Raw genomic sequence first — 13,239 nt, forward strand, 5'->3', positions numbered from 1 at the left:
ACCCTTGCCTATGACCATGTTTATTTACCCATAGTACAAATCTACATTGTTCGACCAAACATGGCCAACAATGACGCAACGAGGTAACCGCAAAGGACGTGCGGTTACTAGAGAGCTATGACGATGAACACGAAAACCCAACAAAAAAGGGATCGTCATCTCATGACTAGATGCTGAACATAGAGCTTGAGCAAAAGCACTTACAAGCATCAACTACTTTTGATCCCGATCTCAGAGATTGATCCAAAGTTTCTTTTCTTCTTCATGCACCACTTCAACAATTGGTTTGAAGACAGGACCACCTCTCAGAGGTTGAAAGCTTGTGCATACCTTCAAACCACCATCTCAGAGGTTGGTTCGAAGTTTGTGCAGCATTACTAACAAGGTCTCCAAGAGACTTTCGGCACAACAACAGGTGGCAACCCACCTGGTGACATAAAACGGCTGAGAATTTCGCATCAGACGAAATTCCTTCACCGGTACGGAAGAGGCGTCAGATGACCCTTCCAGACCTCCAGCTTGATTTACATACAGAAAAGACCATCCACATGGTCTAGGATCTTCTCCAGACTCCAAACTACCTTCTAGACACCATAGTCCAGTACTCCTCCCACATACAACTTGTATGTAGCAGCAACACTAGACTGGGGGGACTTGAAGGGGTATGGTCCCAGATCTCGCGTCAGCATCGACCGCGAGTGACCATTACCCTTATCAAAACCCCCACCAGCTAACAACCTACTTGTGCCCATGCGAGAACGCGTCGACACAAGGGTTGAATCCAATCTATCTAGTAACGAAGGAGGACTTACATGGAACATGAGAACGGTAGAGTGATGCGACATAGCATCACATCTGGTGTATGAAAACGGAAGTATTCACAGCGATGCGGCCTCGCACCGCGTCCAGTGAACACTTCTATCAATACAAGGAAGCCTTACCTTAGGCGTAGAAGAAGATGAACGTAACGATGCAGCTGGCACCGCATCATAAGGGAATTTTCGTCACGATAAGGGATGCAGGCAAACAGTCTCCGCGGACGACGATGCGGCTAGCACCGCATCTCACGTATTTCTTGATCACAAGCAGGAGACACGGTAACCTCAGACGTTACCGCATGCAGCGATGCGGCTTACACCGCATCCTATGCACTCAACAAGTGGGACTGACACCACAGTGCAAGTGGCACCAATGGCAGTTACCTGTCAGAGCTACGTAAGCAATGGACTGACGTGGCGTAACCTCCACAACCGACAAGCCTGACACACCTGCAAAGGTGCAGCACGTCGTCAGTCCATCCATCATCCTCCTCCTTCACTCCTCGGCTATAAATACCAACCCCAAACCAGGTTTGAGGTATCTCTTCATAACTCTCTCACTACTACTACTATCTTACTTTGCTTCCCAAGCAAACTACTGATTCTCACGCCGAAGAGTGGTAACAAGGAGCACACCCCACCCCATCCTCCTTGTTACGAGTCACGGCTTGTTTCCTTGTGCAGGAGATCAACCACCGGTGATCCAGCCAGCGATCCTCGAGAGGAAGGGATTAACCCTTCTTGACGAGACCAGTGTGTTAACCCTGCCCGGTTAACCATTGTTTCATCAGCCTGAGATTTTTCCTAGCGGCTTGACTTCTAGCCACTTTATGAAATAATCTACGGCGACCAATAAAAAATTCACTCCTCCTTTTGCCGGTGGGAATGGACCAACAATATCAATTTCCCATTTGTGGAGTGGCCAAGCTGAGGGATGGGAACGAGATCGTGTTTAGGACTTTTGGGTACCGGTGCGTGTATCTGGCAGTATTCACATATTCATAATTGTTCAGTGGTATCTTGGTGCATAGAGGGTCATAAGTATTTAAGGTTCATAGATCTTGGACCATAATGAGCTCCACATATTCCCTCGTGTACTTTCTTGATCAGATGTTGGCTTTGTTTTGGGCTAGCACATCGGAGTAGCGGTGCAAGGTAACCTTTTTGTAAATAATTTCTCCTTGCAACACATACTGCCATGATTTGATGTGAACCCTTTCAGCCTCTATCTGGTCATTGGGTAATTCACCATTTTTGAGAAAATTTTCAATTGGAGTCATCCAATTTGGCCCTTCTTCAGTGATCACATCTTGAACCTCAAGTTCTTGAATTGATGAGGTTTTCAATATTTCGACTAGTACCTTCTTGGTGAGATGGGCGAATGTGAGAGATGTAAGGTTGCTTAAGGCATCAACTCTCTTGTTTTGGGATCTTGGAACTTGTTTGATGGTACATGTTTGGAATGTGTTCATCGGTTCCTTTGATTTATCATGGTATTTCTTTGTGGCTGACATTTGCTTTAGACAAGTAAGGACTCTGTGATGGCTTGAAGCTTTTGGACCCCTATTTCTTTATCTAGTTTTAGCCTAGCGATCAATGCTTCGTACTCACCTTCATTGTTGGTGGTACGAAGTTCAAGTCGAATAGCATATGTAAATCTAACCCATCAGGGTTGATTAAAACCAGACCAGCCCCTGAACCTTCGATACTGGAAGCCTCGTTGGTAAAAAGCTTCCAGGTATCAGGGTTGAAGAGTTCAGCGGTTGTTGTATTAACTTTTGGTGTGGTTTCTTTAGGGACTTACAAGGTGAGTAAGCCAAGATTTGAGCTTTGAGAGATTTTCTTGGAGCATAAGTGATTTTATGTTCACCTAGTTTAACAGCCCATTTGGCTAGCCGTCCAAATATTTCTGGTTTTTCAAGCACATTCCTGATAGGTTGATCAATGACTACTTGTATTAGGTGTGCCTGAAGATACATTCGAAGCCTTCTAGCCGTTTGAACTAGGGCTAGAGCAAGTTTTTCCAAAGAAGAATATTTGATTTCTGCTAACTTTGAAGTTTTGAAAAAGTAAACGGGTATCTGAACATTGTTTCGTTCAATGATCAGAGCCGTATTTATGGCATTTTTAGCAATCAAAAGGTAGATAGAGGTTGTTCCTCTTATTTCCGGAGCCAAAATGGCTGGGAGTGAAGCCAAGTGTTGCTTCCTTTGGTTGAAGGCTTCCTTTTGGGGTAAAACGCTTCGAAGCTGTAAGCTTTCCATCGAAAGTCTTTCTTGTTAGCACATCCCTTGAGGGTTCGCTTTTATGCTTTGTTTCCTCATGATGTGCCCTAGAGACGAGCACTTGACTGGATTAAGCTTCATGTTGATCTTTCTCGAGTTTTGGAAGGTTTCTTGTATGTCATCGAGCATTTGGTATTCCGTTTTGCTCTTGATCATCAAATCGTCAACATAAGCTTTAATGTTCTTGCCGATTTGTCCGGCAAACGCTTTGTCAACCAGACGTGGATAAGTGGTACCTGCATTTCTTAAACCAAAAAGCATTTTTTGATAGCAAGATATACCTTTATCAGTGTGGAATGTGGTTTTTTCTTCATTTTTTTTTATTAGGATCTGATGGTAACCCTTTTAGGCGTCAAGAAAACACCTGAATAGGAAGCCTGTGAGCGAGTTATCCTTGAGGTCTATCTCGGGCAGCGAGTAGCAATCCTTTGGGCATGCTTTGTTCAAGTCTTTTAAAATCAATATACATTCTCCAAGACTTGTCGGGTTTTCGAACTATTACGGGATTGGCCACCCATGATTGATACTTAACCTTCTCGAAGGATTCCGGCTAGAACAAGCTTTTCCATCTTTTGTATAATGAGTTTATTATAAGATGGGATCCATATCTCATGTTTCAATAATGCTACGGGGGGGTGCCGGTCATATATTCCGGGCACCAAGCAAAGACGTAGTGCAAGAGCAGCCTTTCAAGGTATGAGAGGGTTTCATTGTAAAGGTTAGTGTTTACCCTTATCCCCTGTTGAGGATATTTTGGGTTTATGTTCAACCCTTATTCATCGTCTTCGTCCTTTCTTGAGCTTTCCCCTTCAACCACAAAAGCTTCTTGGGTAGGTTGAAGGGTTGATATCCCTTTTTCAGTGGGAAACTTCATAGTGCCTTGACCAACTAAAACTGTCATTCCGAACACACTTTGCCATGGCCTTCCTATGATGATATTATAGTTGGAAGGGATATTGATCACCACAAAAGTGAGTTGTTCGGTTCGTCCCTTTGTTCTTTTGATGAACAAACATTAGGGGTTATTTGGCCTAAAGGCTTGGTAGGTATGTCTGCGATACCTTCGATGGAGGATTCAGGCTGTTGAAGCTTTGAACGCTTATCGTCGCTGAGAGGGTTAAAGCGTTTCAAGCTTTTCATCAGCTGAGAGGGTTAAAGCATTTCTCAAGCATGATTTTGGAGGATTCAGACTGTTGAAGTTTTGAACGCTCATCGTCGCTGAGAGGGTTAAAGCGTTTCAAGCTTTTTATCAGCTGAGAAGGTTAAAGCTTTGTTTTCAAGGACGACCATGTTCACTTCCTACTTTTATTCTTCAACCATTTTGTCCTTGACCCCTTTATCCAAGTGAGCCAGTTCGGAGTTGACGGCTTTTTCGATCCTCTTTTTGGGTTGGAAGCAATTATTGGTATGGTGACCTTTCTATTCGTGAAACTCACAATACTGGCTTGATTATTCCAATCTTTTTTTTTTGGCAAAGGTTGAGGAGGGCGGAAGCTGTGTTTTACCTCTTCAGTTGACAAGATCTCTTATGTAGCCTTGGTTAAGGCTGTAAAGTTTATGGTTTTTTCTTGGCTTGGAGGGTTCCGGCCTTCAGGCCTTCTGGAATCCGAACCTTTGAACCGTTTGTCATAAAAGCCATACTGGAAGCTCCAGTTAAGAGTCTTTTATTTTGTTCTTTGATGTCTACAGCTTATTCTTCTCGAATGTGGGCTTCAGCCCTTTCAAGTGTTTCTTCAAGGGTTTTGGGCAGGCATTTATTGAAGTCTCTTGTGAGATATTTGGGATTTATAGCATTCATGAACCCTGCGACCCTAATCTTTTCATCGGTGTAAGTTAAACCTTCCTTCTTGTAACTTTCGATGAAGTCTCTGAGACTTTCATCATCACGTTGTTTGATTTGGAAGATTATCGTGGCGTCCTTAACATACCTATGTTTTTATAGGGAACTTTTGCTAAGATCGTCAAAGGTCTGAACGCTTCTTCCAGGAAGGTCATTGAACCATATGCGCGAAAACCCTTCAAGGGTTTACCTGAACATGAGACAACATTCGGAGTTGGGTCATTTTTCAATTCTTGCAGTCCCGACGAAGATTTGGAGGTAGTCTTCAGTACCGTGATGGCATCTTCATCTGGGTTTGAAACTCGTACTTAAAAATTTGTTGGGAGAAGCAAGACAAGTTGTTGGGCTTGTAAGGTTTTGAGAGGTATTTTACTACCCTTGAAGCTGGGTTACCGCTCGAGGTACCCTGGTGAGTAGTTGGCACTTGGTTGATGAAGTTAAGGCTAAAGCCTTGAAGGCTTTCTGTGTCATCATCCAGCTTTCACGTGTTGCAAAGGAAATTGTGCCATCATCTGTGTCATCAGCTAGGGCATAAGGTTAAATCCTTAAGGGCTTTCTGATGCCATTATCTGTGTCATAAGGTTAAAGCCTTAAAGGCTTACTGTATAAGGCATTCCCATGGATGTGCTCATGACCGCACCTTCGAGCCAAAGGCAGGGTGGCCATAACTTGTTATCACGAGGAAGCAATAGGAGGGGGAACACTTGAAGCTGGTGACTGACATAATTTATCCAGAGTGGTTTTATGCCCCATAGGTGCACCGGTTGTAACGGGTTGGGAGGTAAATAAGGGAAAAATGGTTGGACTTGGCCTCCCAAAACCTTAAAGGCTTGAGTGGTTGGTCTGTCACACTAGGACTAGCTTCAAGGTAAGATGTGGCTGAACGTGAGCTGCTAAAAGGAAGAGATGGACGACCAGGTGATAATGAGGGTTTAGACTCCTCATAATTTAGTCTTATTCTCACCCTTTTTTCCCTTTCTAAGCTCACATGCTAGTTGAGAAGAAATCTCAGTTGTAAGAAATTTCTAGCTACTCCCTCGGGTGTTAGATCTATGCGTTCCGGTGTATGCATTGCATCGATTTGAGTAGGTGCAACCCCTGACCGAGATGGGGTTGGTGTTTGAAAAGAAGTGAACTCCGGGAACATATCCCGGTGGAGTACTTCCGGGAGTAGAAGGAAATGTAGATTTGACCGGTGAGATCCGACCGGAACTTGGTGTTAAATCGGTGTTGTTAGGAACCTGATTTACCTGACCGAGTTACTCGCTTTCAGACATGATGTAAAGAGAAAATGGAGCTACACAACTGGTCTTTAAGATAAAGTAAGCGGTGTAGCCCCACGGTGGGCGCCAACTTGTTGATACAACAAATACAAGACCAAGGCCTGTAGCGATATCTCCAGGGTAAAGGGGTTCAGGGGTTAGATTAGCCTAACGCAGGTCGTGGGGTCCCCCCACGTTTGCAAGACGTGGAGAGAGGTTCACTAGTATTGTTTTTATCCTCCTTAGATCTTGAGCTGATTAGAAATCAACCCAGAAAGCGATCATTGGAGAAGATGAATTATTTAGTGTGAAGAAGAGAAGCAAGCATGATGCTAGTTCTCAAGAGGGAGAAGGAGAATCAGAGAGTTAGGGTGATATCTGTTGATCCTGGGGTGTTTTGTATGGTGAAATGGCCTGCATTTTATAGGGGAAGGTGTTTCTCAAAGGAGAAACCCGTGACTAGTGAATCTGTGCTTGCAGTGAGGGGTTTGCCCATTTTGGGGGTTGAAGGGTTTGGACCTGCGGACAAAAGGGTGTGCTTTCCCACATGGTCTGGTTGCAGCTGGGCAGGAGGTTTCACACGTTAAGTGTTGATGTGACCGGACACTGTGCTTATCCTTTTTACTGTTCATGACCGTTGGAACATTTCCGAACCTTTTAACCTTTTAAGCTGTTGTGTCTCTAATCAGTTTATTAAGGTTTGAGCTACCCCCGTCATCAATCTACGTATCAAATATGTTGAATCAAATTAGTTCGAATTGAACGTAACCAACTTTTATAGTTTATTATTAGACCAAGTCAATGACCGAACAACCCTCAGCTCAATATTTTTTTCAAACAACCAACGAATCCTTCAAATGAGTTATTGGCGAAATTCACCATATCGGGATACACTCGCCACCGAACCAGGGAAAACCCTCACCTAGGGCCAAACCCTGTGAACACTCGCCCAAAGGCACGACACTGCGGTGAGGTAAAACCCGCTCAGTTCAAGGATCAAACTAGCGATCGCTGCCTACTCGCCTAGTCTCTCATCATCACCAGGTGTTACCGAAACTAAATGATGTGGACAAGAATCGAACCTGGGTCTCTTACAACACCAGATTTTTCCCTTACCACTTCACCACCAGCTCAAACTAGGTTTGAAACTTTATACATGTCATACATGCTAAACCAAATTAGTTTGAATTAAATTTAACCAACTTTTTAAAAAGATAGTTAATAAACGAATTATAAGTCAATTCATGTGTTTAACCCTAGAGTGAGCCTATTTAATTTCTTTTTATTTTCTTAATTATTGAATAATAATTATGGTTAAAATGAAGTACACGTGTAGGGGGTTTAGAAACGAGGTGGCGCAAACATCACATGGGGGTACCCTAAATTAGCGGGATAGGGATTAGGGAACCAAGACAAAAATGTCTTGAATTTTGGGGAATTTTTGGAATGTTGCTACATGCTAAATTGATTAAAATGATTAACTTCTTCATTCTTGTAATCTAATCATTTATTAGATTGATTAATAGTATGAAATATGAAATGTCATTAATATATTAACGAAATGCAACATTTGCCTTCTAGATTGTATTATACAAAGTTAAGAAATAGATCATTTTGAAAGGAAAATGTTACCCGCTCTAGTGGGTAACCTTACTCATACAATATACATCTTGAGCACAAGATATAACAATGTAGACATTAGACGTTTATAAAAAGAGTAAAATGCTAAAATGATCCCTGAGTTTAGGTTAATTTTGTGACTTCAGATTAAAATGAAATTTTTTGTATCTGGGTTCCCGAGGTTTTATTTTTGTTATCATTTTCATTCAATTGCCAAACTGGGTTAGTATTGCTGCTAATTTCTCTCCTTTTTGTCGATTTCCTTGTTGTATAATCGTCATTTTATTCCATAATATATTTTAATTAAACGAGGAAAACGACAAAAAAATGGAGAAGTTAACAGAAAATTTTAACCCAGTTTGCTAATTGTATGAAAATGGTAACAAAAACGAAACATCATGGACCTAGATACCAAATGTTTCATTTTTGGACTAAAGTGGTAAAAGTGTCCTAAACTTAGGGAGCATTTTGGCATTTACTCTTATAAATCAGAGTAAGCGCAAGAAGGACCATCTACATAGTCAGGGCAGACCCACATAAGGTGGTCGGGGAACCAAACCCCAATGTTTTCTAAAAACTTAGTAGAACCGGTATGTTAATATTTTTAAGAAACCTATAAAAATAATTAGTTTGACTCCATAATGTTAATAAAAAAGCGAGTTAATTACTGTTTTCGTCCCTGTGATTTGTCAAAAATCACTATTTCAGTCCATTAGTTTAAAAATTGCGATTTCCGTCCCTGTGGTTTCACTTTCGTAACTTTTTCAGTTCACCTCGTAACCATTTCAGTCTCTGTACTAACAGAATAAATGGATTGAAATGGTTACGAAAGTGAAACCACATGGACTGAAATCGCAATTTTTAAACTAATGGACTGAAATAGTGATTTTTGATAAACCACAAGAACGAAATCACGAAAAGAGTAATTAACTCAAATAGCTAATGTAGTGGTAAATCTCTTGCTTTCTAACAAAAAGGTCATTGAGTAAGAAAGAATAAACGGGTTGCATGAGTATCGAACTCTCCAATAGCAATTTTTATAGAAAGTTGTACTTTAAGTTTGTGTGCTAAAAGCGTGGAGAAGTCTGAATTGTGCCACTAGATCAATGATCTTTTCTAAAATTCTTTTAAGAGATTAGAAGTCCAGATTAGTTAGTATACTTCAATGGATAAAATCACTTAAATTTTCTATGTTGTTCATTATGTTTACACCGTTTTGCAGACAGTGTCCGTAAAAGTTGATAAGTTCAGTACTTAATGTTTCAAAATCTTGCATGTTCTATCCTTTAGGCCAAACCTAGTTAGATTTTTTGTTTAAATTTGATCACCCAAGGGTATTTTAGTCTTTTTACCCCATTTATTTAATATTATTTAAAAAAAACAAAATAATCTAAAATTTTATTATTTATATATATATAAATAACCTCCATCACCGCCACCACCACCCTCCACCATCAACCACGCCTTAAACCTCATCGCTTCCTCTCTCACACCCTCAAACCCATCCCCAATACACTCCTCAGTCACAACCCTATACATTTCTGGCAGCACCTCCGCCTTAACTAACCACGACGCCACCACCGTCGCCTGCAAAACATTCACTACTACTTGCATCGCATCCACCCACCTGAACCATTCTCAACAAACCTAAATACCAAATCAAAACCCCCCAAAAAAACCCAAAACCAAAAATATAAAAAAGCCAAAAAAAAAAAAAACAATTATGGCATCGAGTCTACGGCCACCACCACCAATCGCCTATAACATCACCTCAACCGTCACAACTAAGCCACCACAACAAACCACCCCTTCACACACTATTGCACTTAACCCACCACCACAACCACCCATTCACCCACCGCACTAACTCGCCATCACAACTACCCCTAACCCACCACCACCTGCAATCGCACCACAACAACCACCACTACCACGTCCATCCTCATGAGCCGACACACAGAGTGGTGGCCAAACTTTATTTCTGATTGGTTATAAATTTGGTCTGAGTTATTACAGTATCGGTTGATATACAGAGTGGTGGCCAACATCATCAACCACGTTCACCTGTTGTTAGAGAGAAAGTGAAGTTTCAGATTAGAGAGAGAAAAAAGAGAGAGTTTATATATATTTTTTTATTTTTAATTTTTGTACAAAACAGTCCTTGAATAAAAGTTCTTTAAAAAATAACCCCTGCGAATGTGAAATGGCAAGAATGCCCTCATGTGCAATACACATGACCAGATTTAACCAAAAAATCTAAGTGGGTTTGGCCTAAAGGATAGAACGTGCAAGATTTTGAATTATTAAGTACTGAACTTGTCAACTTTCGCGTTAAAGGACACCACTTGCAAAACGGTGAAATAATAAAGGACAAAACTTGTAATTTACTCTTCTTACGATAATAAAAGAATATAGCATTACTTTGGCCAATGTTTCAAGTAACTCAGGTTCGATTCCTGCTCCCACCATTTAGTTTCGGCGGCAACTAATGATGATGGGTGAGTAGGCGGCGGTTGCTAGTTCGGTCCTTGAACTGAACGGGTTTACCTCACTGTATTGTCGTACTTTTGGACGAGTGTTTACGGGCTTCAGCCCTAGGTCAGAGTTTTTTCCGGTTCAGAGGCGAGTATATTCGATATAGTAAATTTCACCATTACCTTATTTGGAAGATTCGTTTACCATTAAAAAATACATCATTACCTTGTGTATGTTTTCACCATTTGAGAGGGAGAATGAATTCCATTTTCCACCATCAATTAAAAAATTATTCTAGTTAATGAACACGTTTTTTCTTTGAGGACTATATACTTAAAGAATAATAAGATGACAAAACGGACAGTATTTGAGCCAAAAAGAATATTATGTTAAGCCAAATATAATCTATATTCTTATTGATATTTTAAAGTGCGATATATGATTTAAAATGTATTTTAAATTTTAGATAATTACTTATCAGGTCTTCAAACTTAATATTCATATTATCTACCTATATTAATTCATATTCATTGAAATGAATAGTGGCTTTGTCTTTTTCTTCTTCTTTTTTTTTTTTTTGTATTTTTTGAAGTTTTAAATTTACTCAAGAGACTCAAAATAATATACATCTTCAACCACATAGTTTTATTTTTGTATATAACTTTCGTTCGTTAGTAATTTTTTTTACAAAAGCTAAATATGAAATATAATTTTTTTTAACCGGATTGAACCGGTGCCCACCGAAAAACATCGGTACCGTATTGGCACTATTAGAACAATTAATGGTATTCGTTTACTATGGTTTTCAATCGATATAAACCATGTGTCGACATACTTATGGACTTAACACCACTTTATTTTTTAAGTGTTCTCTTTCGGTTGCAATATTGAGTGACGGTACTATATCGATACCCTAATGAACCAGACCAATATCGACCAGATTCCTACCATTAACGTTATTTTTTCCACTGCGTCTACGATTCATATAAAATCTATTAGAATTCGGGTCGCCTTCGCTGCGAAGTGCAGATATAATCCACTAGTTTACAATTAAATTATACCAGCTAGTTTTCCATAATTTTTATTTGCTTTCAAAGGAGATATAAAGACTAAATTGTCCACTCGTGTTTCAACTCTAAGACACTTTTATGTGTATAAAATATTGTCAAAAAATGTTAACCATACAATGATTTCTCAAACTATTCTTTGCAATGACGAAAATCAAGAATCACCCATGTAATTTAGAGTCTTAATTTTCTCCGCTCTAAAAAATGAAAAACAAAAATAGAATGACAAAATATATTTTTTTTCAAACTATTCTTTGGAATGATAATTTTTTATTGCCGCTGCATACCGGTTGTTTTTTGAAAGTCGCAATTTCACGGGCGTTTTCATAATCACGTCAACACCTATTTTCCAAACATCATGTCGCCGGGAGCGGTGTTCCGACATGAAGTGACAAAGATCACGCCACTTCACTCTCCCACTACACAAGGTCTAAAGTTTCTTTGATTCGCCAATGCTACACTATCTAGATACTTTTGACCATGTGTTTCTTGCCTATTTAAATCAAACTCAATAGGTATCGATTGTTAAAGACAGGTGAATATCCTCATTATGCCAACTTTGATCATTATGCCAACTCATATTATCCTATATACTAAAAATCAATGTTGGTGTTGAATACACTTTCCGGCTTTGGTTCTTCAGCTTTCCATTTAACGGGTTTGGTCGCTCATTTGCTTTTTACATGTAAAGCCTTCATGTTTGATGTCTTTATCACCTGGGGTCCCTCTTGCATTTGACTTAAACGTGTTTGCTTAGTTTCAATTGAAAAATCAACCTAATTGCTAAGACGCAAAGCGCATAAATGCATGAGACTTTACCTTACAATTCATGTCATGTTTATGTTTGATGTAATATTAGGGGCTGTTTGGCAACATCTGAATGGTTAAGTGCTAAACCACTAAGAGGCCTGAACCATTAAGTGCTGAAACAGTAAGAGGTCTGAACCATTAACAGTCTGTATAAGTCTGAACCATTAAAAGTCTCATTAAAAGGTAAGCAAACAACCCCTTACTCTTTTAATAATCTTTAGCCATATTATATGCTACCACCACCTATATTTATGGTGCTTATCTTGTAATTACCCATCTTGTATGAAATAATTTATGACTTAAATATCCCATAAACCACTTTAAAGATTAGTTAGGGGAACGCATCACTTCCCATATGGCATCTCATTCATCTTCTCGAGCCAACTGTCTGAATTAGCTTTTCACTAGCTCCACTAACTCCTCACACCTTTTATTCTCCAAGAATACCATTGTTTTTTTTTTTTTTAATATCAAAATCGAATTTAAGTATTAGCTAGTGGGAGAATCAAATTGGATTTACACAAATTTGGAGTAAAATGCTAAAATGGTCATTAAATTTAAGTATTTTTGTTATTTCAGTCTAAAAATAAAATGTTTTGTACCTCTTTAGTATAAAATGCTAAAATGCTTTTTTAGGTTTCAATTTTTGTTGTCATTTTCATTTAAATGGTAATTGGGTTAAAAATTTATGTTAACCTCTTTTTTGTCATTTTCTTCATTTAAATAAAGGGTATAATAGTCATAAGAAAATTAAAAAAAAAACAGTTTTTCACCTTAAATGACCATTATACCCTTTATTTAAACGAGAAAAATGATAAGAGAGAGAGAGAGAGAGAGAGAGAGAGAGAGAGAGAGAGAGATGTTAACAAAAGCTTTCTAGTTTGTCATTTAGATGGAAATGACAATAAAAATAAAACCTTAGAGAACTAGATTCAAAAGTTTTATTTTTAGACTTTTTTTTTTGAAAGATCAACAAAATTTTATTCCATTTCACCTAGGCAACCAATCGTTAGCCAGATGATATCCCAATACATTACACCAAAACAAGACTACTACATTACA

Source organism: Helianthus annuus, chromosome 13 (genome assembly GCF_002127325.2).
Source record: "Helianthus annuus cultivar XRQ/B chromosome 13, HanXRQr2.0-SUNRISE, whole genome shotgun sequence".
NCBI lineage: Eukaryota > Viridiplantae > Streptophyta > Magnoliopsida > Asterales > Asteraceae > Helianthus > Helianthus annuus.